Here is a 27,517-nt window from a genome sequence, read left to right on the forward strand (position 1 = left end):
CTTCTAACTCCTTTCACAGAGGTAGGGGGTGGCAGATTTGAGATGAGATCGATCTTGGCTTTATCCACTTCAATTCCCTTGCTTGAAATCACATGGCCTAACACAATGCCTTGCCTCACCATGAAGTGACACTTTTCCCAATTCAAAATCAGATTTGTGGTGAAGACAATCATCAAAAGAGGAACCAAAAACTGAAAAATCATCCATAAATACCTCAATGAATCGTTCCACCATATCTGAAAAGATTGCCATCATGCATCTTTGGAAAATTGCTGGGGCATTGCACAAACCGAATGGCATCCTTCTATAAGCAAACGTACCAAATGGGCATGTGAATGTGGTTTTCTCTTGGTCTTCCGGAGCAATGGGAATTTGATTATAACCTGAAAAACCATCAAGAAAACAATAGTAAGCATGGCCAGATAAACGTTCAAGCATTTGATCAATAAAAGGCAAGGGGAAATGATCTTTTCTAGTGGATGTGTTCAACTTCCTGTAATCAATGCAAACTCTCCAACCAGTGATAGTTCGTGTAGGAACTATCTCATTCTTCTCATTCTTCACAACGGTGATTCTGGACTTCTTCGGAACAACTTGTACAGGGCTCACCCACTTAGAATCTGAAATTGGGTAGATGATTCCTACATCGAGTAGCTTTAAAACTTCAGCTCTAACCACCTCTTTCATGTTGGGATTTAGCCTCCTTTGGGCATCACGGGATGGTTTGCTGTCTTCTTCCATTAGAATCCGGTGCATGCACATGCTTGGACTAATTCCTTTGATGTCTGCTATGGTCCACCCAATGGCTGTTTTATGCTCTTTTAGAACCTTAATTAAGCTGTCTTCTTCATGTGAGGTGAGACCTGCAGCAATTATAACAGGGAGAGTTTTGTTAGCACCCAAATAAGTATATTTAAGATGATTGGGCAGTGGTTTAAGTTCTAGCTTTGGTGGGGTGATAATGGATGGCTCCAATTTCGTGGATGATGGTCCAAGAGGCTCGAGTGGTGGCCTAAAGGATGGTGGGTATGGTTGAAACACTTCTAAGGCAGCCACCACTTCTTGGAACTCCGGTTCACAAAGATCTTCCTCTTCTTGTGTTAAGACAGCTTCTAGAGCATCATTAGACTTTCTCTGCAAAATTTTGGAAGAAACCTCATGATCCACAACATCAATTGAAAAGCAAGAATCAAGAGAGATAGAAGGTTGAGATAGAGCATTAAGCATTTTAAATTCAACAGTTTCACCCAGAACAGTCATGGAAAGGGTGCTATCTTTCACTTTGATAACTGTGTCTGCAGTGTCCATGAATGGCCTGCCTAGGAGAATGCGATCAACATGATCTCCATTTGGATTGTCTTCCATGTCCATCACTACAAAATCAGCAGGGAGAATTAGTGTATTAACTTGAACTAAAATATCTTCTACAATACCTTTTGGATATTTTATAGAATGATCAGCTAGTTCAAGTCGTATTGAAGTCTTCTTCATCCCTTCTAAGCCAAGCTTTTGATACAATGAATATGGCATTAGGTTGACACTTGCTCCCAAGTCCAACATGGCTCTTTCAACCTTCTTGCCTCCAATGTTAATGGGAATGTCAAAGCTGCCAGGATCAACTAGTTTTGGTGGAAGCTTCCTTTGCAACACAGCACTTACATTCTGGTCAAGCTTTACATCTTCATTTGGAGCGAAATTGAGCTTGTGAGTTTTCAAGTCCTTGATGAACTTTCCATATGCAGGAATCTGTTCAATAACATCAAGCAAAGGCAAATTGATATTAACTTTACTCAAAATATCATAAATCTCTTTAAAAGCCTTATCTTGCTTTGCTTTCTTAAGACGGCCTGGAAATGGAATCGGTGGAACATATGGAGCGGGTGGCACGTATCTATCTTCTTGAAGATGTTGTTGTGTAGATACAACTGCACCAAAATGGATTCAGTTGCATCCTCAACTTGTGATACTCGCAAGTGCACGAGCCGTTCGGTAGTATAGCGTATGTAAGTGCGAGGTCGATCCCACGAGGATTGGTGATTGAATGATTCAATTCATTTTCCCTACACAAAACAGAAATGAAAAAGAAAGGAAATAAATACAACAAGAAAAAAGGAAATAACTCAAGCAAATAAGTTCCCAAGTTCAATTAGATTAATGGATTGATTCTAGCTAAAGTATGATTAAGCCATGGTGTGTGGTCATAACCTTGTGTTCCTAATTCCCTAATTTGATCATTTGTTGTCTAACCTAAAATTAAGCATTAGGAACCCATTAAGCATAGAAGAACAATTTAAACAACCAAGCATGTATCTAATCCCTGTTGTCGAATGTCCATACATACTCTTCCTATTCATAGTTCAATTCGAATTAAAGCATGGTGTATACTCTTAATTCAAACCAAGATAGCTAACATGCAAGCCTAAATGGTGATCAATCATTCAAACTAGCATATTAACTTAGAAGCATAATGAATAAGAACAAAAACCATAATTGAAACTTGGAAACTAATCAAACTTGAAAAACTAAAGAAAAGAATTTACATAATGAAAAGTAGAGTGGAACTAAGAAAAACTTAAGGAAAATTTCAGCACAAATATTTCATTATAACAATTGAAGGCTTGAAAGAGAAACTAAGAGAATTTGAGGGAGAGAAGGGAAGGGAGCTCTAGAGAAGTGTTTGAGAGCTCCCCCCCTTGGGGTGTGTTTACAAGCTTAGAGAACATCCCTATTTATAGGCCTAGGGGAAGTGAAAATCTGAATTCAATATGGCTAATGCATACAACACTTGTATTATAAAATCTTGAATTGGTTGATGCACTTGTATTAGAAAATTTGAATTGGTTGATGCACTTGTATTAGAAAATCAGAATTGGTTTATGCACTTCACCAATAAATCCCACCAGCAGCCCTAGCTCATCTTCATGTCACCATGACCAAGCTTCCAACCAGAAACAATAGCTCATCCTGAGGTCAGCATGACCAGCAACTTCAAGGGCGTACAAATTGGGCTTCTCTTAAGCAAATGACGACTTTAAGCACTCCAAATTGAAGTTCAGAATGTGTCTGATCCAACCACACAAGTATTGGCCCAATCCAAGCTCGGATGAAGAAGTTAAGGCCAAAACAAATTGCTAACTCGTTTTTGCTCGCTGACAAAATCCATCCTGAGCATGGTTCTGTGTTTGCTAGGTAACAGACTCCATATTTATCCAATGGGGCTGAATTTTGGATATGTTATAGTATACACCCATTGGAACAACTTTCATAAAGAATGTTGCCTTATCCGAGCTATGTAGGTTGCTGAAACAAAGCTTGAAATATGACCTACGAAACTGGACTGGCAGGGGGCTGTAGCCAAAATGAGTTTGTCTTTAAGCTCTTCATCGATTCATCCAAATTAGGCTTTAACATGCTTGAATTGCATGAATTATGCTCTCTTGCTCTTTTTGCCTACAAAACACACAAAGAGAGGCAAATAACATAGAAATCTAGGAAACTAAGCAAAAGAAGTAAGTAAATTTGGGCATGTATATGTATGAAATTATGAGCTTAACAGATGTGGTGGCACAAATTTGTCATCTCTCTTATGCAATTGGAATTGTTTGGATTCCTGAGAATCTGATTTGGCATTAGGAGCAGATTGAGAAGTTTTGAGATGTTCCCCTTCTGTAGCCGTGGTCTCCTCCTCTTCATCTTCTACAATCACAACATCATTTGAAAGATTAGAATCAACTTTATTATCAATGATCTTACCTGTTCTGAGCACATGAATGGCCTTGGCTTCTTGGTTCTTTGGATTGATCTCGGTTTGGCTTGGCCATTTCCCAGGTTCTCTTTGAGTTATTTCAGCAGCTAATTGGCCTATTTGAACTTCCAATTTGGCAATGGCAGCTTGTGTAGTTTGCTGGAAATTGGATTGGTTGATTGCCATCTGCTTAACTATATCCTCCAATGATGATGTTTGTTGTGGCTTTTGGAATGAAGGGGGATTGGCTTGATTCTGAGTATTCCTCCATGAAAAGTTTGGATGATTCCTCCAACCTGGATTATAACTTTGAGAGTATGGATCATTTCTTGGACCTTGGTTGTAGGAATTTACCAACTTAGCTTGCTCTTGCACAAATTCTGGATATCCAGCCCCAAGTGGACAAGCTATGGTAGCATGGTTAGGAGTTTCGCAAATACTACACACTTCCTTCGGAGGGCTTCTTGAGTTTAATGCAAGAAGAGCATCTAGCTTCTGTTCCAGTTTTGAAATTTGCACACTAGAAGCATCATTAGAACCACTAACAACACGTTTACCTCTTGTATCCGTATGTTGGGTCTCCATTGCTATCTCCTAAAAGAGTTTGTACGTTTCTTCTGGAGTTTTGGTTTTATAAGAACCACCTGCAAAATTCGTGACAATATTATGACTAGAAGGGGTTAGTCCTTTATAAAACAAACGCATTTGAAGCTTCAATGGAATCCCATGATGAGGACATTGATTGAGCAGCCCATTGAACCTCTCCCGTGCTTCACAAAACGACTCGTCATCTTACTGTGCAAATAACAAGATCTTATCCCTAAGCATGTCGGTCTTTTGCGTGGAGAAGTATTTCTCCAAGAACTTCTTTTGAATGGTAGCCCATGTAGTGAGTGAACCAGGCTTCAAAGAATTCAACCAATATTTTGCCTTATCCTTCAAAGTGTATGGAAACACTCTCATTCGAAGTTGATCTTCTGTCACACCTGTCAAGGGAAAAGAACTCACAACATTAAAAATATCCTTTATATGAGTTAATGGATCTTCATTAGGTAAACCATAAAAGGAAGGCAGCATATTAAGATGAGAAGATTTAAGCTCATAATTTCGAGCTACAGTGGGCAGCAAAATGCTTGAAGGAGATGCTGGAATTGTTGGGATATCAAGTTCTCCCATGAACTCATTGGCAGCCATCTCTTCTTCTTCTTCTTGGTCTGAACTTGCTTCCGAATTTGAAAGTGAAGAACTAGGAAGTTCAGTGTGGAGAGCAAGACTTGAAAATGTGGCCAGAGCTTGCTCTTTTGCAATTGACAACTCTCTTTCTAGACGACTCTGAATTTCAGAGGTCACTCGTCTGGGTTGTGATCGGTTCATAATTGTATATCATTTTGTACCCTTTTAGCTCATGATTTGGTTATGTTATTGAGTTAAACTTGTGCTTTTAATCCATTTTCTGTTTTGATAAGTCCATAATTTCATACACTTGCTTGCCTTCTTTACTTAGTGATTTTGCTTAGTTTCTCTTTATTTTGAGTCACTTACCTCTGTTTGTGTGTTTTGTAGGTTAAGATAGCAAGAGATCACATTTGATGCAATCCATGCATGTTAAGGGCTGATTGGGATAAGAGCAAGAGCTTAAAGACAAAACCAAAGTTGGGCCACACTTCTTGTCAGTCCAGTTTCGTAAGTCACCTTACAGGTCTGATTTCAGCAATCTGCACAACTCGGATGAGGAGACATTTTTCATAGAAGTTGTTCAATTGGGTGTCTAGTATAACATATCCAAAATTCAGCCCAATTGAATACATTTTGAAACCTCTGGCCTTCCTACACCAAGCCTGGTTCAGAAAACTCATTTTTCAGCAACCAAAAGGCAACCACATGGGTTGGCAGCAAAAGGCAACCACATGGGTTGGCAGCAAAGGCAGCCACAACTGATCACCTTTGAACCCATGTGAAGATGCTTGAGGTACAGCAGCAAAAGATGAAGGATGGTGTGGAAATCCATCATGATGTTCCTCCCTCTTAGCCCTATAAATAGAGAAGCCTTCAAGCTTCAAATCACACCCCAATGGGGGGAGCTCTCAAACACTTCTCTAGAGCTCCCTTCCCTTCTCTCCCTCAAATTCTCTTAGTTTCTTTTCAAGTTGTCAATTGTTGTAACAAAATGATTTTACTAAATTTTCCTTCAAGTTTTCAAGTTCTACTTTAATTTTATTTGTAATGTACATTCTTTCTTAAGTATTCAAGTTTAATTAGTTTCCAAGTTTCAATTATGGTTTTTGTTCTTATTCATTATGCTTATAAGTTAATACGCTAGTTTGAATGATTGATCACCATTTAGGCTTGCATGTTAGCTATCTTGGTTTGAATTAAGAGTAGACACCATGCTTTAATTCGAATTGAACTATGAATAGGAAGAGTATGTATGGACATTCGACAACAGGGATTAGATACATGCTTGGTTGTTTAAATTGTTCTTCTATGCTTAATGGGTTCCTAATGCTTAATTTTAGGTTAGACAACAAATGATCAAATTAGGGAATTAGGAACACAAGGTTTTGACCAAACACCATGGCTTAATCATACTTTAGCTAGAATCAATCCGTTAATCTAATTGAACTTGGGAACTTATCTACTTGAGTTATTTTCTTTTCTTTCTTTCTTGTTTTATTTATTTTCTTTCTTGTTCTTCTGTTTTGTATAGGAAAACTGAATTGGATTATTCAATCACCAATCCTTGTGGGATCGACCTCGCACTTACATATGCTATACTACCAAACGGCTCGTGCACTTGCGAGTATCACAAGTTGAGGATGCAGCTGAATCCATTTTGGTGCAGCTGAATTGAAGCAACAAGTTTTTGGCGCCGTTGCCGGGGATTGGTAACATTGTTTGATTCTATTTGGCTTTCCTACTTTATTATTATTTTTTTTCTTAACTGGACAATTTCTTGTTTTAAAGTTAATGACGTTAATGGACAAGTTGTGTTTGTAGTCCAACAGAAAAGGACAATTGCCCAACAAGCAAGAGAACTGGGTTTAAGTCCCAGCTTACACAACCCATTGGTGTTTGTTACTTTGAAGCATGAAATTGGATGTGTGTTGATTTTCCTTTTCATTTTAGTTTTTATTTCCTCATCCTTTTAATTCTATTTCAAGTTTTCTGTGTTTGTTTTAGCAATTTATTATAGGTCAATAATAAAGGGAAAGAGAAGGCAACTTCAATCATAAAGATAGGAAGTGTGGAGTAGTGGGAGAAGTCGCGACCTCCAAATGCATCACGCTCCACCTAATCGCTTCAAGGGGGAGTATTCCAATCCTTTCTCTTTAGTTGTTTTGTTATTATTTCAATAATTTTAATTTTCTATTTCTTTTATAAGAAAAAAAAAAGATTTTTCATATGAGCTGACTTATGGTAACTCCAGTAAGCACTTCCGTCAATACAGTGTCTAGGAGTTCTTTAGGCGACACCTTCGGTGTCTAAGAAGTTTGGTTTTAAGCGGGACCATTGTGACCCCTCCAACCTTCCCGGATTCCCTGGCTGTGTTTTCTGAGGCCCTTAACTGGTCATCCGTGAGTTGCTTGTATATTCGTGTGTTTTTAAATTAAGTTTTTTTTATATTTTCTTTGTTATCTTTTCTGTTGAGTCTTTGTTTTTGTTTTTGTTTTGTTAAGTTAGTTTATGTATTTATTTACGTGGTTTGGTTAGTTAGTTTATTTCTGAGTGTTAAAAACACATCTTTATTTCACTTCAAACTTTGCATTAAAAAAAAAAACATTCAAGTAAATTTTTTAAAAAAAAACAACAACATCATCATCATCATCTTCTTCCTCATCATCATGGCTTGCCTCTATTATCTCGCACTTGTAGAATCTGCAGCAGCTCTACATGGTCCTCATTCTTTCTCTGCAGTGCTTCCACATGCTGATTGGCACAGTAGAGCCGCTTCTGCAAGTCCGCCACCTGAGCCTTCAAGGAAGCTACTTCCTTAGTCAGCGCTACACACTCCTGTGTCCTCGCTAGTAGGCGCAAGCCTAGATTTGTGGCGGAGACCGCGTGTTGCACGGGTAAAGTATGGGACTCCTCCACAGCCACCTTATCCGACCGCTGTGCCACATGCAGATGAACCGCCGGTGTGAGCCTTCTCACAGTCATGCCTTCCGGCAGTACAGCTTGAATTGGCACCGCCTCAGAGAAGTTTGAGGCCGAGCCATGATGATAAGAGGAATTTGGGAAGACAGTGTTTAGAGGAGCCCTTATCTGGGCATTCGGAGGTGCAAGGGACAATTCAAGGTTGAGATCATCAAGGTGAGTGCATGAGGATGCCATTTTTTTTGTTTCAGGATTTTTTGATGTTTTTCTTTGTGTTTGTAGGCAGAAATGTTGGGTATCATCCGCTTGTAGAGGCGTGCTTTAAATAGACATATGCTGATGAGGGTGCCAATGCCATTTCGGATTTCCCGGGCATGCTCGACCTAATCGCTTCAAGGGGGAGCACCATTTACTTTCACTTTACTTTTCTTTTTTCCGTGTTTTCTGGTGTTTTATGTTTTTGTCCGTTACTTCCATTTTCTAGTGCTTTGTATTTTTGCCTTTCCCTTTCGGCTATCATCTTTGTCTTATTTTAGTTAGGGAAATGTGTTTTCTTTCCCGTTTGTCGTCTTTGTCTTATTTTAGTTAGGGAAATGTGTTTTCTTTTCCGTTTGTCGTCTTTGTTTTATTTTAGTTGGGAAGTGTGTTTTCTTTTTCTTTTTCTTTTTCGTTCTGCAACCTTACTCTTTTATTTCCGAAAAACAAAAACAAAAACAAAAACAACCAAAAAAATAAAATAAAAACAACAATAATGCAGTAGGAAATCATTTCTTCACAGTGCTCGGTGTCTCGACCATTGGAGCTTTGAGTTTGGCCCTCTGGCTGTCCTCTTCCGGGGCTTCACGCACAGCCTCTTGGGGCTCATCACTTGAGCTCCCAAAGATCGCAATCTTAGCTTGAGCGTAACTACTCTCGCGATCTGCTTGTTTGCGTTTACCCGGTCGGTCTAGGTCCTCCAGCTGCTTTCGCATGTCGCGAGAATACAACTCTACCATCTTTGATAGGTTTTTATTCTCGTCCCGTAGTACTTCTAGCTGGTGTCGATTCACCTCCACTATCCTTGCCCTCTCCCTTTTCAAGCTTTTTATAGCACTCTGACACTCTTCAACCATACTTCGCTCCGCCGCCAACTGACCCTTTAGCACCTCTACCTCATGGGACTTTGCAAGTAGGCGATGACCCAAACTTGCGACTGTTGCCGTACTCTGCACGCTCAGTGCCTGGGCATCGCTCACGACCCGGTTGTCATCCCTTGTCCCCAGCACACGTATATCTTTAGGAGTCACTAAATTTCTAGCCACTCCAATGGCAACATCGTTGTCCAGGAGTATTGAGTCAGTTACTGTCACAGGCCCCCGTGCGGAAGCAAAGTAGGGCATCCATACTGGTGCCGCTGCTTGGCCTCGTGTCTGAGTCGGTGGAGCTAGGTTGAGATCCAACGAAAATGGGTAGTTAGAGGCCATTTGATTTCTCACTCTCTTTTCTTCTTTCTTTCTTTTCTCTTTCGTGTGTTTGAGTTTGTGTTTTTCACCCTTTCTTCTTTTTCCTTCTTATAGACATAGTCTTTGACAAACCCTAGCCATTGCAGCGTTTGAGCATTTTCTGAATCTCCAGCATTCCTTGAGTCCCACAACCTTCTCACTTTCCAACCATACCCACAACTCATTTATCACGACGTGTCTTTTCTGAACGGACGCGTTAAGCAAAGTCGTCTTCGTGCCTTTCCATGGCGCCCGTAATTTGCGCTTGTGGAGTCTGCGGCGCCTCTACGCGTCGACACGTGTCTCGCCCTGTCAGTTGGTCCCTTACAACTGAACCGAGATAACATGACCCATGTTCTTTTTAAAAAAAAAATTAATAATAATAATAATAATAATAATAACAAACGTGTGGGCTTCGGATTTCTTTGTGGGTCGGGTTTTCACCGTTGTTTAGGTTTCAAAGTGGGCTAACTTTCTTTTGGGTTGAGCTTTCAATCGTTTGGGTTCTTGTTTGCGTAAGACTGTCTGTTTAGGGCTTTCTGTTTCGAGTGTTTTACGGTTTCGTTTCTTTTATTTGTTTGTTTTGTAATTTTTATTTTGTAATTATTTTATTTTTGTATTTTAATTCTTGCGTGTTTTGTGATTTTTATTTGCTTTAATACCTTCATTTGTTATTTTTGACATTGCCTGTGCCTAAATTTTAAACATTGAGGACAATGTTCATTTCTAGGTTTGGGGGTATTGGAGTTTAGAAGTAAATTTGGTTTTTCCTTAATTAATTTTTTTTTTTTAATTTGCTTGTTTTTATTTTTATTTTATTTTGTTTAAGTCTTGTTTTTATTTTAATTTTGATTTTGATTTTATTCACTTTCCGAACACATTTGATGAGATTGTGATAAATGTTTGCATGACTTAAATGAAAATTGAATTTTATTTATTTATTATTTATTTTTTTTTCCCTGTAAATTTTTATTGTAAAAAAAAAAAAAAAAATAATTTGGCATCGTTCTAGCATGATATGTTTGAAATCTTCTTTGCACTTGCTATTTGTTTCATAATTCTCCAATTAAAGGATTTGCATTACCTAAAGAATTGTTTCATAATTCTCACACCTATTGATTTCGGATCGAGCCCCAAACTTGGGCAACATCATAATATGGTGGGAGGAGTCATTTGGTGAGTTTTGAGTGAAATCCAATAGCTAGAAGTATGGAATACACCAACCACTCCAATTAGGAACGAACTGCCGTTGTACTTGAATTGTCCAATTTCTCACACCTATTGATTTCGGACCGAGAACCAAACTTGGGCAACATCATAATATGGTGGGAGGAGTCATTTGGTGAGTTTTGAGTGAAATCCAATCGCTAGAAGTATGGAATACACCAACCACTCCAATTAGGAACGAACTGCCGTTGAACTTGAATTGTCCAATTTCTCACACCTATTGATTTCGGATCGAGCCCAAAACTTGGGTAAAATCATAATATGGTGGGAGGAGTCATTTGGTTAGCTTTGAGTGAAATCCAATCGCTAGAAGTATGGAATACACCAACCACTCCAATTAGGAACGAACTGCCGTTGAACTTGAATTGTCCAATTTGGAACACCTATTGATTTCGGATCGAGCCCAAAACTTGGGCAACATCATAATATGGTGGGTGGAGTCATTTGGTGAGTTTTGAGTGAAATCCAATCGCTAGAAGTATGGAATACACCAACGACTCCCATTAGGAACGAACTGCCGTTGAACTTGAATGGTCCAATTTCTCACGCCTATTGATTTCGGATCGAGCCCCAAACTTGGGCAACGTCAAAATATGGTGGGAGGAGTCATTTGGGGAGTTTTGGGTGAAATCCAATCGCTAGAAGTATGGAATACACCAACCATTCCAATTAGAAACGAACTGCCGTTGAAATTGAATTGCCCAATTTCTCACACCTATTGATTTCGGATCGAGCCCAAAACATGGGCAACATCATAATATGGTGGGAGGAGTCAATGGGTGAGTTTTGAGTGAAATCCAATCGCTAGAAGTATGGAATACACCAACCACTCCAATTAGGAACGAACTGCTGTTGAAATTGAATTGTCCAATTTCTCACACCTATTGATTTCGGATCGAGCCCAAAACTTGGGCAACATCATAATATGGTGGGAGGAGTCATTTGGTGAGTTTTGAGTGAAATCCAATCGCTAGAAGTATGGAATACACCAACCACTCCAATTAGGAACGAACTGCCGTTGAACTTGAATTGTCCAATTTCTTACACCTAGTGATTTCGGATCGAGCCCAAAACTGGGGCAACAGCATAATATGGTGGGAGGAGTCATTTGGAGAGTTTTGAGTGAAATCAAATCGCTAGAAGTATGGAATACACCAACCACTCCAATTAGGAACGAACTGCCGTTGAACTTGAAATGTCCAATTTCTCACACCTAGTGATTTCGGATCGAGCCCAAAACTTGGGCAACATCATAATATGGTGGGAGGAGTCATTTGGTGAGTTTTGAGTGAAATCCAATCACTAGAAGTATGGAATACACCAACCACTCCCATTAGGAACGAACTGCCGTTGAACTTGAATTGTCCAATTTGGAACACCTATGGATTTCGGATCGATCCCAAAACTTGGGCAACTTCATAATATGGTGGGAGGAGTCATTTGGTGAGTTTTGAGTGAAATCCAATCGCTAGAAGTGTGGAATACACTAACCACTCCAATTAGGAACGACCTGCCGTTGAACTGGAATTGTCCAATTTCTCACATCTATTGATTTCGGATCGAGCCCAAAACTTGGGCAACATCATAATATGGTGGGAGGAGTCATTTGGTGAGTTTTGAGTCAAATCCAATAGCTAGAAGTATAGAAGACACCAACGACTCCCATTAGGAACGAACTGCCGTTGAACTTGAATTATCCAATTTCTCACACCTATTGATTTCGGATCGAGCCCAAAACTTGGGCAACATCATAATATGGTGGGAGGAGTCATTTGGTGAGTTTTGAGTGAAATCCAATCGCTACAAGTATGGAATACACCAACCACTCCAATTTGGAACGAACTGCCGTTGAACTTGAATTTTCAAATTTCGAACACCTATTGATTTCGGATCGAGCCCAAAACTTGGGCAACATCATAATAAGGTGGGAGGAGTCATTTGGTGAGTTTTGAGTGAAATCCAATTGCTAGAAGTACGGAATACACCAACCACTCCAATTAGGAACGAACTGCCGTTGAACTTGAATTGTCCAATTTGGAACACCTATTGATTTCTGATCGAGCCCAAAACTTGGGCAACATCATAATATGGTGGGAGGAGTCATTTGGTGAGTTTTGAGTGAAATCCAATCGCAACAAGTATGGAATACACCAACCACTCCAATTAGGAACGAATTGCCGTTGAACTTGAATTGTCCAATTTGTCACACCTATTGATTTCGGATCGAGCCCCAAACTTGGGCAACGTCATAATATGGTGGGAGGAGTCATTTGGTGAGTTTTGAGTGAAATCCAATTGCTAGAAGTATGGAATACACCAACCACTCCAATTAGGAACGAACTGTCGTTGAAATTGAATTAACCAATTTCTCACACCTATTGATTTCGGATCGAGCCCAATACTTGGGCAACATCATAATATGGTGGGAGGAGTCATTTGGTGAGTTTTGAGTGAAATCCAATCGCTAGACGTATGGAATACACCAACCACTCCAATTAGGAACGAACTGTCGTTGAAATTGAATTGACCAATTTATCACACCTATTGATTTCGGATCGAGCCCAAAACTTGGGCAACGTCATAATATGGTGGGAGGAGTCATTTGGTGAGTTTTGAGTGAAATCCAATCGCTAGAAGTATGGAATACACCAACCACTCCAATTAGGAACGAACTGCCGTTGAACTTGAATTGTCCAATTTGGAACACCTATGGATTTCGGATTAAGCCCCAAACTTGGGCAACATCATAATATGGTGGGAGGAGTCATTTGGTGAGTTTCGAGTGAAATCCAATCGCTAGAAGTATAGAATACACCAACCACTCCAATTAGGAATGAACTGCCGTTGTACTTGAATTGTCCGATTTGGAACACCTGTTAATTTCGGATCAAGCCCAAAACTAGGGTAACATCATAATATGGTGGGAGGAGTCATTTGGAGAGTTTTGAGTGAAATCCAATCGCTACAAGTATGGAATACACCAACCACTCCAATTAGGAACGAACTGCCGTTGAACTTGAATTGTCCAATTTCTCACACCTATTGATTTCGGATCGAGCCCCGAACATGGGCAACATCATAATATGGTGGGAGGAGTCAGATGGTGAGTTTTGAGTGAAATCCAATCGCTAGAAGTATGGAATACACCAACCACTCCCATTTGGAACGAACTACCGTTGAACTTGAATTGTCCAATTTCTCACACCTATTAATTTCGGATCGAGCCCAAAACTTGGGCAACATCATAATATGGTGGGACGAGTCATTTGGTGAGTTTTGAGTGAAATCCAATCGCTAGAAGTATGAAATACAACAACCACTCCAATTAGGAACGAACTGCCATTGAACTTGAATTGTCCAATTTCTCACACCTATTGATTTCGTATCGAGCCCCAAACTTGGGCAACATCATAATATGGTGGGAGGAGTCATTTGGTGAGTTTTGAGTCAAATCCAATCGCTAGAAGTGTGGAATACACCAACCACTCCAATTAGGAACGACCTGCCGTTGAACTGGAATTGTCCAATTTCTCACACCTATTGATTTCGGATCGAGCCCAAAACTTGGGCAACATCATAATATGGTGGGAGGAGTCATTTGGTGAGTTTTGAGTCAAATCCAATCGCTAGAAGTATAGAAGACACCAACGACTCCCATTAGGAACGAACTGCCGTTGAACTTGAATTGTCCAATTTCGAACACCTATTGATTTCGGATCGAGCCAAAACTTGGGCAACATCATAATATGGTGGGAGGAGTGATTTGGTGAGTTTTGAGTGAAATCCAATCGCTAGAAGTATGGAATACACCAACCACTCCAATTTGGAATGAACTGCCGTTGAACTTGAATTGTCCAATTTCTCACACCTATTGATTTCGGATCGAGCCCCAAACTTGGGCAACATCATAATATGGTGGGAAGAGTCATTTGGGGAGTTTTGAGTGAAATCCAATCGCTAGAAGTATGGAATACACCAACCACTCCAATTAGGAACGAACTGCCGTAGAACTTGAATTGTCCAATTTCTCACACCTATTGATATCGGACCGAGCCCCGAACATGGGCAACATCATTTAATGGTGGGAAGAGTCATTTGGGGAGGGTTTAGGGTTTTGGGGAGTGAAATCCAATCGCTAGAAGTATGGAATACACCAACCACTCCAATTTGGAACGAACTGCCGTTGAACTTGAACTGTCCAATTTCGAACACCTATTGTTTTCGGATCGAGCCAAAACTTGGGCAACATCATAATATGGTGGGAGGAGTCATTTGGTGTGTTTTGAGTGAAATCAAATCGCTAGAAGTATGGAATACACCAACCACTCCAATTAGGAACGAACTGCCGTTGAACTTGAATTGTCCAATTTGGAACACCTATGGATTTCGGATTAAGCCCCAAACTTGGGCAACATCATAATATGGTGGGATGTCGTTTGGTGAGTTTTGAGTGTAATCCAACCGCTAGAAGTGTGGAATACACCAACCACTCCAATTACGAACGAACTGCCGTTGAACTTGAATTGTCCAATTTCGAACACCTATTGATTTCGGATCGAGCCAAAACTTGGGCAACATCATAATATGGTGGGAGGAGTCATTTGGTGAGTTTTGAGTGAAATCCAATCGCTACAAGTATGGAATACACCAACCACTCCAATTTGGAACGAACTACCGTTGAACTTGAATTGTCCAATTTCTCACACCTATTGATTTCGGATCGAGCCCCAAACTTGGGCAACATCATACTATGGTGGGAAGAGTCATTTGGTGAGTTTTCAGTGAAATCCAATCGCTAGAAGTATGGAATACACCAACGACTCCAATTAGGAACGAACTGCCGTAGATCTTGAATTGTCCCATTTCTCACACCTATTGATTTCGGACCAAGCCCCGAACTTGGGCAACATCATTTAATGGTGGGAAGAGTCATTTGGGGAGTTTTGAGTAAAATCTAAACATTAGAAGTATGGAATACACCAACCACACCAATTAGGAACGAACTGCCGTTGAACTTGAATTGTCCAATTTGGAACACCTATTGATTTCGGATCGAGCCCAAAACTTCGGCAACATCGTAATATAGTGGGAGGAGTCATTTGGTGAGTTTTGAGTGAAATCCAATCGCTAGAAGTATAGAATACACCAACCACTCCAATTAGGAATGAACTGCCGTTGAACTTGAATTGTCCGATTTGGAACACCTGTTAATTTCGGATCAAGCCTAAAACTAGGGTAACATCATAATATGGTGGGAGGAGTCATTTGGTGAGTTTTGAGTGAAATCCAATCGCTACAAGTATGGAATACACCAACCACTCCAATTAGGAACGAACTGCCGTTGAACTTGAATTGTCCAATTTCTCACACCTATTGATTTCGGATCGAGCCCCGAACATGGGCAACATCATAATATGGTGGGAGGAGTCAGATGGTGAGTTTTGAGTGAAATCCAATCGCTAGAAGTATGGAATACACCAACCACACACATTTGGAACGAACTACCGTTGAACTTGAATTGTCCAATTTCTCACACCTATTAATTTCGGATCGAGCCCAAAACTTGGGCAACATCATAATATGGTGGGACGAGTCATTTGGTGAGTTTTGAGTGAAATCCAATCGCTAGAAGTATGGAATACAACAACCACTCCAATTAGGAACGAACTGCCATTGAACTTGAATTGTCCAATTTCTCACACCTATTGATTTCGTATCGAGCCCCAAACTTGGGCAACATCATAATATGGTGGGAGGAGTCATTTGGTGAGTTTTGAGTGAAATCCAATCGCTAGAAGTGTGGAATACACCAACCACTCCAATTAGGAACGAACTGCCGTTGAACTTGAATTGTCCAATTTGGAACACCTATTGATTTCGGATCGAGCTCAAAACTTGGGCAACATCATAATATGGTGGGAGGGGTCATTTGGTGAGTTTGTAGTGAAATCCAATCGCTAGAAGTATGGAATACACCAACAACTCCAATTAGGAACGAACTGCCGTTGAACTTGAATTGTCCAATTTCTCACACCTATTGATTTCGGATCGATCCCAAAACTTGGGCAACATCATAATATGGTGGGAGGAGTAATTTGGTGTGTTTTGAGTGAAATCCAATCGCTAGAAGTATGGAATACACCAACCACTCCAATTAGGAATGAATTGCCGTTGAACTTGAATTGTCCAATTTCTCACACCTATTGATTTCGGATTGAGCCCAAAACTTGGGGAACAGCATAATGTGGTGGGAGTAGTCATTTGGTGAGTTTTGAGTGAAATCCAATCGCTACAAGTATGGAATACACCAACCACTCCAATTAGGAACGAACTGGCGTTGAACTTGAATTGTCCAATTTCTCACACCTATTGATTTCGGATCGAGCCCCAAACATGGGCAACATCATAATATGGTGGGAGGAGTCAGATGGTGAGTTTTGAGTGAAATCCAATGGCTAGAAGTATGGAATACACCAACCACTCCCATTTGGAACGAACTACCGTTGAACTTGAATTGTCCAATTTCTGACACCTATTTATTTCGGATCGATCCCAAAACTTGGGCAACATCATAATATGGTGGGAGGAGTCATTTGGTTAGTTTTGAGTAAAATCCAATCGCTAGAAGTATGGAATACACCAACCACTCCAATGAGGAACGAACTGCAGTTGAACTTGAATTGTCCAATTTCTCACACCTATTGATTTCGGATCGAGCCCAAAACTTGGGCAACATCATAATATGGTGGGAGGAGTGATTTGGTGAGTTTTGAGTAAAATCCAATCGCTAGAAGTACGGAATATACCAACCACTCCAATTAGGAACGAACTGCCGTTGAACTTGAATTGCCCAATTTCGAACACGTATTGAATTCGGATCGATCCCAAAACTTGGGCAACATCATAATATGGTGGGAGGAGTCATTTGGTGAGTTTTAAGTGAAATCCAAACGTTAGAAGTATGGAATACACCAACCACTCCAATTAGGAACGAACTGCCGTTGAACTTGAATTGTCCAAGTTCTCACACCTAATGATTTCGGATCGAGCCCAAAACTGGGGCAATATCATAATATGGTGGGAGGAGTCATTTGGTGAGTTTTGAGTGAAATCTGATCGCTAGAGGTATGGAATACACCAACAACTCCAATTTGGAAAGAAGTGCCGTTGAACTTGAATTGTCCAATTTCTCACACCTATTGATTTCGGATCGAGCCCAAAACTTGGGCAACATCATAATATGGTGGGAGGAGTCATTTGGTGAGTTTTGAGTAAAATCCAATCGCTAGAAGTATGGAATATACCAAACACTCCAATTAGGAACGAACTGCCGTCGAACTTGAATTGTCCAATTTGGAACACCTATTGATTTCGGATCGAGCCCAAAACTTGGGCTACATCATAATATGGTGGGAGGAGTCATTTGGTGAGTTTTTAGTGAAATACAATCGCTTGAAGTACGGAATACACCAACCATTCCAATTAGGAACGAACTGCCGTTGAACTTGAATTGTCCGATTTGGAACACCTATTGATTTCGGATCGAGCCCAAAACTTGGGCAACATCGTAATATGGTGGGAGGAGTCATTTGGTGTGTTTTGAGTGAAATCCAATCGCTAGAAGTATGGAATACACCAACCAATCCAATTGGGAACGAACTGCCGTTGAACTTGAATTGTCCAATTTCTCGCACCTACTGATTTTGGATCGAGCCAAAAACTTGGGCAACATCATAATATGGTGGGGGGAGTCATTTGGTGAGTTTTGAGTGAAATCCAATCGCTACAAGTATGGAATACACCCACCACTCCAAGTAGGAACGAACTGCCGTTGAACTTGAATTGTCCAATTTGGAACACCTATTGATTTCGGACTAAGCCCAAAACTTGTGCAACAACATAATATGGAGGGAGGAGTCATTTGGCGAGTTTTGAGTGAAATCCAATCGCTAGAAGTATGGAATACACCAACCACTCCAATTAGGAACGAACTGCCGTTGAACTTGAATTGTCCAATTTCTCACACCTATTGATTTTGGATCGAGCCCAAAACTTGGGCAACATCATAATATGGTGGGAGGAGTCATTTGGTGTGTTTTGAATGAAATCCAATCGCCAGAACTTTGAATTGTCCCGACCACTCCAATGAGGAACGAACTGCCTTTGAACTTGAATTGTCCAATTTGGAACACATATTGATTTCGGATCGAGCCCAAAACTTGGGCAACATCATAATATGGTGGGAGGAGTCATTTGGTGAGTTTTGAGTGAAATCCAATCGCTAGAAGTATGGAATACACCAACCACTCCAATTAGGAACGAACTGCCGTTGAACTTGAATTGTCCAATTTCTCACACCTATTGATTTTGGATCGAGCCCAAAACTTGGGCAACATCATAATATGGTGGGAGGAGTCATTTGGTGTGTTTTGAGTGAAATCCAATCGCCAGAACTACGAATTACCCCAACCACCCCAATTTGGAACGAACTGCCTTTGAACTTGAATTGTCCAATTTCTTACACCTATTGATATCTGGTCGAGCCCAAAACTTGGGCAACAACATAACATGGTGGGAGGAGTCATTTGGTGTGTTTTGAGTGAAATCCAATCGCCAGAACTATGAATTACCCCAACCACTCCAATTTGGAACGAACGGCCTTTGAACTTGAATTGTCCATTTTCTTACACCTATTGATATCGGATCGAGCCCAAAACTTGGACAACAACAAAATATGGTGGGTGGAGTCATTTGGTGTGGTTTGAGTGAAATCCATTCGCTAGAACTGCGAATTACCCCAACCACTCCAATTTGGAACGAACTTCCTTTGAACTTGAATTGTCCAATTACTTACACCTATTGATTTCGGATCGAGCCCAAAACTTGGGCAACATCATAATATGGTGGGAGGAGTCATTTGGTGTGTTTTGAGTGAAATCCAATCGCTAGAAGTGTGGAATACACCAACCACTCCAATCAGGAACGAACTGCCGTTGAACTTGAATTGTCCAATTTCTTACACCTATTGATTTCGGATCGAGCCCAAAACTTGGGCAACATCATAATATGGTGGGAGGAGTCATTTGTTGAGTTTTGAGTGAAATCCAATCGCTAGAAGTATGGAATACACCAACCACTCCAATTAGGAACGAACTGCCTTTGAACTTGAATTGTCCAATTTCTCACATCTATTGATTTCGGATCGAGCCCAAAACATGGGCAACAACAGAATACGGCGGGAGGAGTCATTTGGAGTGTTTTGGGTGAAATCCAATCGATAGAAGTATGGAATACACCAACCACTCCAATTAGGAACGAACTGCCGTTCAACTTGAATTGTCCAATTTCTCACATCTATTGATCTCGGATCGAGCCCAAAAGTTGGGCAACAGCATAATATGGTGGGAGGAGTCATTTGGTGTGTTTTGAGTGAAATCCAATCGCCAGAACTATGAATTACCCCAACCACTCCAATTTGGAATGAACTTCCTTTGAACTTGAATTGTCCAATTCCCTACACCTATTGATATCGGATCGAGCCCAAAACATGGGCAACATCATAATATGGTGGGAGGAGTCATTTGGTGTGTTTTGATTGAAATCCAATCGCTAGAAGTATTGAATACACCAACCACATCAATTAGGAACGAACTGCCGTTGAACTTGAATTGTCCAATTCCTTACACCTATTGATTTCGGATCGAGCCCAAAATTTGGGCAACATCATAATATGGTGGGAGGAGTCATTTGGTGAGGTTTGAGTGAAATCCAATTGCTAGAAGTGTGGAATACACCAACTGTTAAGCTCATAATTTCATACATATACATGCCCAAATTTACTTACTTCTTTTGCTTAGTTTCCTAGATTTCTATGCTATTTGCCTCTCTTTGTGTGTTTTGTAGGCAAAAAGAGCAAGAGAGCATAATTCATGCAATTCAAGCATGTTAAGGCCTAATTTGGATGAATCGATGAAGAGCTTAAAGACAAACTCATTTTGGCTACAGCCCCCTGCCAGTCCAGTTCCGTAGGTCACATTACAAGATTTGTTTCAGCAACCTACACAGCTCGAATGAGGCCGCATTCTTCATGAACGTTGTTCCAATGGGTGGGTACTATACCATATCCAAAATTCAGCCCCATTGGATAAATATGGAGTCTGTTACCTAGCAAACACTGAGCCATGCTCAGGATGGATTTTATCAGCGCGCAAAATGAGTTAGCAATTTGTTTTGGCCTTAACTTCCTCCTCCGACCTTGGATTGGCCCAAATGATATATGGTTGGAAAGAAGACATTCTGAACTTCAAGTTTTAGTGCTTAAAGTCTTAATTTGCTTAAGGGAAGCCCAATTCGTAAGCCCTTGAAGGTGCTGGTCATGCTGACCTCAGGATGAGCTATTGTTTCTGGTTGGAAGCTTGGTCATGGTGAGCTAGGCATGAGCTATTGAGCTGGTTGGAAGCTTGGTCATGGTGACATGAAGATGAGCTAGGATTTCTGGTGGGATTTATTGGTGAAGTGCATCAACCAATTCAAATTTTCTAATACAAGTGCATCAACCATTTCAGATTTTATAAAACAAGTGTTGTATGCATTAGCCATATTGAATTCAGATTTTTCACTTCCTTAGGCCTATAAATAGGGAGGTTCTCTATGCTTGTAAACACACCCCAAGGGGGGGAGCTCTCAAACACTTCTCTAGAGCTCCCTTCCCTTCTCTCCCTCAAATTCTCTTAATTTTGCTTTCTAGTTCTCAATTCTAGCTTTCTTTAATGTTTTCTTAGTTGTAATTTATTTTTCTTGTAATGTACATTCTTTCTTAAGTATTCAAGTTTAATTAGTTTCCAAGTTTCAATTATGGTTTTTGTTCTTATTCATTATGCTTATAAGTTAATATGCTAGTTTGAATGATTGATCACCATTTAGGCTTGCATGTTAGCTATCTTGGTTTGAATTAAGAGTATACACCATGCTTTAATTCGAATTGAACTATGAATAGGAAGAGTATGTATGGACATTCGACAACAGGGATTAGATACATGCTTGGTTGTTTAAAATGTTCTTCTATGCTTAATGGGTTCCTAATGCTTAATTTTAGGTTAGACAACAAATGATCAAATTAGGGAATTAGGAACACAAGGTTATGACCACACACCATGGCTTAATCATACTTTAGCTAGAATCAATCCATTAATCTAAATTGAACTTGGGAACTTATTTGCTTGAGTTACTTTCTTATTTTCTTCCTTCTTTCATGTTCTTTGTTTTTGTTTCTGTTTTGTGTAGGAAAACTGAATTGGATCATTCAATCACCAATCCCTGTGGAATCGACCTCGCACTTACATACGCTAAACTACCAACGGTTCGTGCACTTGCGAGTATCACAAGTTGAGGATACAGCTGAATCCATTTTGGGGCAACATCATAATATGGTCGGAGTAGTCATTTGATGAGTTTTGAGTGAAATCCAATCGCTAGAAGTATGGAATACACCAACCACTCCAATTAGGAACGAACTGCCGTTGAACTTGAATTGTCCAATTTCTTACACCTATTGATTTCGGATCGAGCCCAAAACTTGGGCAACATCATAATATGGTGGGAGGAGTCATTTGGTTTGTTTTGAATGAAATCTATTCGCTAGAACTATGAATTACTCCAACCACACAAATTCGGAACGAACTGCCTTTGAACTTGAATTGTCCAACTTCTTACACCTATTGATTTCGGATCGAGCCCAAAACTTGGGCAACATCATAATATGGTGGGAGGAGTCATTTGGTGAGTTTGGAGTGAAATCCAATCGCTAGAAGTATGTCATACACCAACCACTCCAATAAGGAACGAACTGCCGTTGAACTTGAATTGTCTAATTTCTCACACCTATTGATTTGGGATCGAGCCCAAAACTTGGGCAACATCGTAATATGGTGGGAGGAGTCATTTGGTGAGTTTTGAGTGAAATCCAATCGCTAAAAGTATGGAATACACCAACCACTCCAATTAAGAACAAACGGCCGTTGAACTTGAATTGTCCAATTTCTCACACCTATTGATTTCGGATGGAGCCCAAAACTTGGGCAACATCGTAATATGGTGGGAGGAGTCATTTGGAGTGTTTTGAATTAAATCCATTCGATAGAACTATGAATTACTCCAACCACTGAAATTTTGGAACGAACTGCCTTTGAACTTGAATTGTCCAATTTCTTACACCTATTGATTTCGGATCGAGCCCAAAACTTGGGCAACATCATAATATGGTGGGAGGAGTCATTTGGTGAGTTTTGAGTGAAATCCAATCGCTAAAAGTATGGAATACACCAACCAGTCCAATTAAGAACAAACTGCCGTTGAACTTGAATTGTCCAATTTCTCACACCTATTGATTTCGGATCGAGCCCAAAACTTGGGCAACATCGTAATATGGTGGGAGGAGTCATTTGGTGTGTTTTGAATTAAATCCATTCGATAGAACTATGAATTACCCCAACCACTGAAATTTTGGAACGAGATGCCTTTGAACTTGAATTGTCCAATTTCTTACACCTATTGATTTCGGATCGAGCCCAAAACTTGGGCAACATCATAATATGGTGGGAGGAGTCATTTGGGGTGTTTTGATTGAAATCCAATCGCCAGAAGTATGGAATACACCAACCACTCCAATTAGGAACGAACTGCCGTTGAACTTGAATTGTCCAATTTGTCACACCTATTGATTTCGGATCGAGCCCCAAACTTGGGCAACGTCATAATATGGTGGGAGGAGTCATTTGGTGAGTTTTGAGTGAAATCCAATTGCTAGAAGTATGGAATACACCAACCACTCCAATTAGGAACGAACTGTCGTTGAAATTCAATTAACCAATTTCTCACACCTATTGATTTCGGATCGAGCCCAATACTTGGGCAACATCATAATATGGTGGGAGGAGTCATTTGGTGAGTTTTGAGTGAAATCCAATCGCTAGAAGTATGGAATACACCAACCACTCCAATTAGGAACGAACTGCCGTTGAACTTGAATTGTCCAATTTGGAACACCTATGGATTTCGGATTAAGCCCCAAACTTGGGCAACATCATAATATGGTGGGAGGAGTCATTTGGTGAGTTTCGAGTGAAATCCAATCGCTAGAAGTATAGAATACACCAACCACTCCAATTAGGAATGAACTGCCGTTGTACTTGAATTGTCCGATTTGGAACACCTGTTAATTTCGGATCAAGCCCAAAACTAGGGTAACATCATAATATGGTGGGAGGAGTCATTTGGAGAGTTTTGAGTGAAATCCAATCGCTACAAGTATGGAATACACCAACCACTCCAATTAGGAACGAACTGCCGTTGAACTTGAATTGTCCAATTTCTCACACCTATTGATTTCGGATCGAGCCCCGAACATGGGCAACATCATAATATGGTGGGAGGAGTCAGATGGTGAGTTTTGAGTGAAATCCAATCGCTAGAAGTATGGAATACACCAACCACTCCCATTTGGAACGAACTACCGTTGAACTTGAATTGTCCAATTTCTCACACCTATTAATTTCGGATCGAGCCCAAAACTTGGGCAACATCATAATATGGTGGGACGAGTCATTTGGTGAGTTTTGAGTGAAATCCAATCGCTAGAAGTATGAAATACAACAACCACTCCAATTAGGAACGAACTGCCATTGAACTTGAATTGTCCAATTTCTCACACCTATTGATTTCGTATCGAGCCCCAAACTTGGGCAACATCATAATATGGTGGGAGGAGTCATTTGGTGAGTTTTGAGTCAAATCCAATCGCTAGAAGTGTGGAATACACCAACCACTCCAAATAGGAACGACCTGCCGTTGAACTGGAATTGTCCAATTTCTCACACCTATTGATTTCGGATCGAGCCCAAAACTTGGGCAACATCATAATATGGTGGGAGGAGTCATTTGGTGAGTTTTGAGTCAAATCCAATCGCTAGAAGTATAGAAGACACCAACGACTCCCATTAGGAACGAACTGCCGTTGAACTTGAATTGTCCAATTTCGAACACCTATTGATTTCGGATCGAGCCAAAACTTGGGCAACATCATAATATGGTGGGAGGAGTCATTTGGTGAGTTTTGAGTGAAATCCAATCGCTAGAAGTATGGAATACACCAACCACTCCAATTTGGAACGAACTGCCGTGGAACTTGAATTGTCCAATTTCTCACACCTATTGATTTCGGATCGAGCCCCAAACTTGGGCAACATCATAATATGGTGGGAAGAGTCATTTGGGGAGTTTTGAGTGAAATCCAATCGCTAGAAGTATGGAATACACCAACGACTCCAATTAGGAACGAACTGCCGTAGAACTTGAATTGTCCAATTTCTCACACCTATTGATATCGGACCGAGCCCCGAACTTGGGCAACATCATTTAATGGTGGGAAGAGTCATTTGGGGAGGGTTTAGGGTTTTGGGGAGTGAAATCCAATCGCTAGAAGTATGGAATACACCAACCACTCCAATTTGGAACGAACTGCCGTTGAACTTGAATTGTCCAATTTCTCACACCTATTGATTTCGGATCGAGCCCCAAACTTGGGCAACATCATAATATGGTGAGAAGAGTCATTTGGGGAGTTTTGAGTGAAATCCAATCGCTAGAAGTATGGAATACACCAACCACTCCAATTAGGAACGAACTGCCGTTGAACTTGAATTGTCCAATTTCGAACACCTATGGATTTCGGATTAAGCCCCAAACTTGGGCAACATCATAATATGGTGGGATGTCGTTTGGTGAGTTTTGAGTGAAATCCAACCGCTAGAAGTGTGGAATACACCAACCACTCCAATTACGAACGAACTGCCGTTGAACTTGAATTGTCCAATTTCGAACACCTATTGATTTCGGATCGAGCCAAAACTTGGGCAACATCATAATATGGTGGGAGGAGTCATTTGGTGAGTTTTGAGTGAAATCCAATCGCTAGAAGTATGGAATACACCAACCACTCCAATTAGGAACGAACTGCCGTTGAACTTGAATTGTCCAATTTGGAAAACCTATTGATTTCGGATCTAGCCGAAAACTTGGGCAACATCATAACATTGTGGGAGGAGGCATTTGGTGAGTTTTGAGTGAAATCCAATCGCTAGAAGTATGGAATACAACAACGACTCCAATTAGGAACGAACTGCCGTAGAACTTGAATTGTCCCATTTCTCACACCTATTGATTTCGGACCGAGCCCCGAACTTGGGCAACATCATTTAATGGTGGGAAGAGTCATTTGGGGAGTTTTGAGTAAAATCCAAACATTAGAAGTATGGAATACACCAACCACACCAATTAGGAACGAACTGCCGTTGAACTTGAATTGTCCAATTTGGAACACCTATTGATTTCGGATCGAGCCCAAAACTTCGGCAACATCGTAATATAGTGGGAGGAGTCATTTGGTGAGTTTTGAGTGAAATCCAATCGCTAGAAGTATAGAATACACCAACCACTCCAATTAGGAATGAACTGCCGTTGAACTTGAATTGTCCGATTTGGAACACCTGTTAATTTCGGATCAAGCCTAAAACTAGGGTAACATCATAATATGGTGGGAGGAGTCATTTGGTGAGTTTTCAGTGAAATCCAATCGCTACAAGTATGGAATACACCAACCACTCCAATTAGGAACGAACTGCCGTTGAACTTGAATTGTCCAATTTCTCACACCTATTGATTTCGGATCGAGCCCCGAACTTGGGCAACATCATAATATGGTGGGAGGAGTCAGATGGTGAGTTTTGAGTGAAATCCAATCGCTAGAAGTATGGAATACACCAACCACACACATTTGGAACGAACTACCGTTGAACTTGAATTGTCCAATTTCTCACACCTATTAATTTCGGATCGAGCCCAAAACTTGGGCAACATCATAATATGGTGGGACGAGTCATTTGGTGAGTTTTGAGTGAAATCCAATCGCTAGAAGTATGGAATACAACAACCACTCCAATTAGGAACGAACTGCCATTGAACTTGAATTGTCCAATTTCTCACACCTATTGATTTCGTATCGAGCCCCAAACTTGGGCAACATCATAATATGGTGGGAGGAGTCATTTGGTGAGTTTTGAGTGAAATCCAATCGCTAGAAGTGTGGAATACACCAACCACTCCAATTAGGAACGAACTGCCGTTGAACTTGAATTGTCCAATTTGGAACACCTATTGATTTCGGATCGAGCTCAAAACTTGGGCAACATCATAATATGGTGGGAGGAGTCATTTGGTGAGTTTGTAGTGAAATCCAATCGCTAGAAGTATGGAATACACCAACAACTCCAATTAGGAACGAACTGCCGTTGAACTTGAATTGTCCAATTTCTCACACCTATTGATTTCGGATCGATCCCAAAACTTGGGCAACATCATAATATTGTGGGAGGAGTAATTTGGTGTGTTTTGAGTGAAATCCAATCGCTAGAAGTATGGAATACACCAACCACTCCAATTAGGAATGAATTGCCGTTGAACTTGAATTGTCCAATTTCTCACACCTATTGATTTCGGATTGAGCCCAAAACTTGGGGAACAGCATAATGTGGTGGGAGTAGTCATTTGGTGAGTTTTGAGTGAAATCCAATCGCTACAAGTATGGAATACACCAACCACTCCAATTAGGAACGAACTGGCGTTGAACTTGAATTGTCCAATTTCTCACACCTATTAATTTCGGATCGAGCCCAAAACTTGGGCAACAGCATAATATGGTGGGAGGAGTCATTTGGTGAGTTTTGAGTGAAATCCAATCGCTACAAGTATGGAATACACCAACCACTCCAATTAGGAACGAAATGCCGTTGAACTTGAATTGTCCAATTTCTCACACCTATTGATTTCGGATCGAGCCCGAAACATGGGCAACATCATAATATGGTGGGAGGAGTCAGATGGTGAGTTTTGAGTGAAATCCAATGGCTAGAAGTAT

General features: G+C 40.5%; 1 non-coding gene across 1 annotated transcript; it reads left to right on the forward strand.

Moving 5' to 3' along the window:
• Nucleotides 1-4,466: 4,466 nt before the first annotated feature.
• LOC148292273 (small nucleolar RNA R71) lies at nucleotides 4,467-4,573 on the forward strand. The gene has a single exon (XR_015827215.1). It is a non-coding gene; the product is annotated as a small nucleolar RNA R71 (small nucleolar RNA).
• Nucleotides 4,574-27,517: the final 22,944 nt, after the last annotated feature.

This window comes from Prunus avium, chromosome 8 (genome assembly GCF_965620075.1).
Source record: "Prunus avium chromosome 8, drPruAviu1.hap1.1, whole genome shotgun sequence".
NCBI lineage: Eukaryota > Viridiplantae > Streptophyta > Magnoliopsida > Rosales > Rosaceae > Prunus > Prunus avium.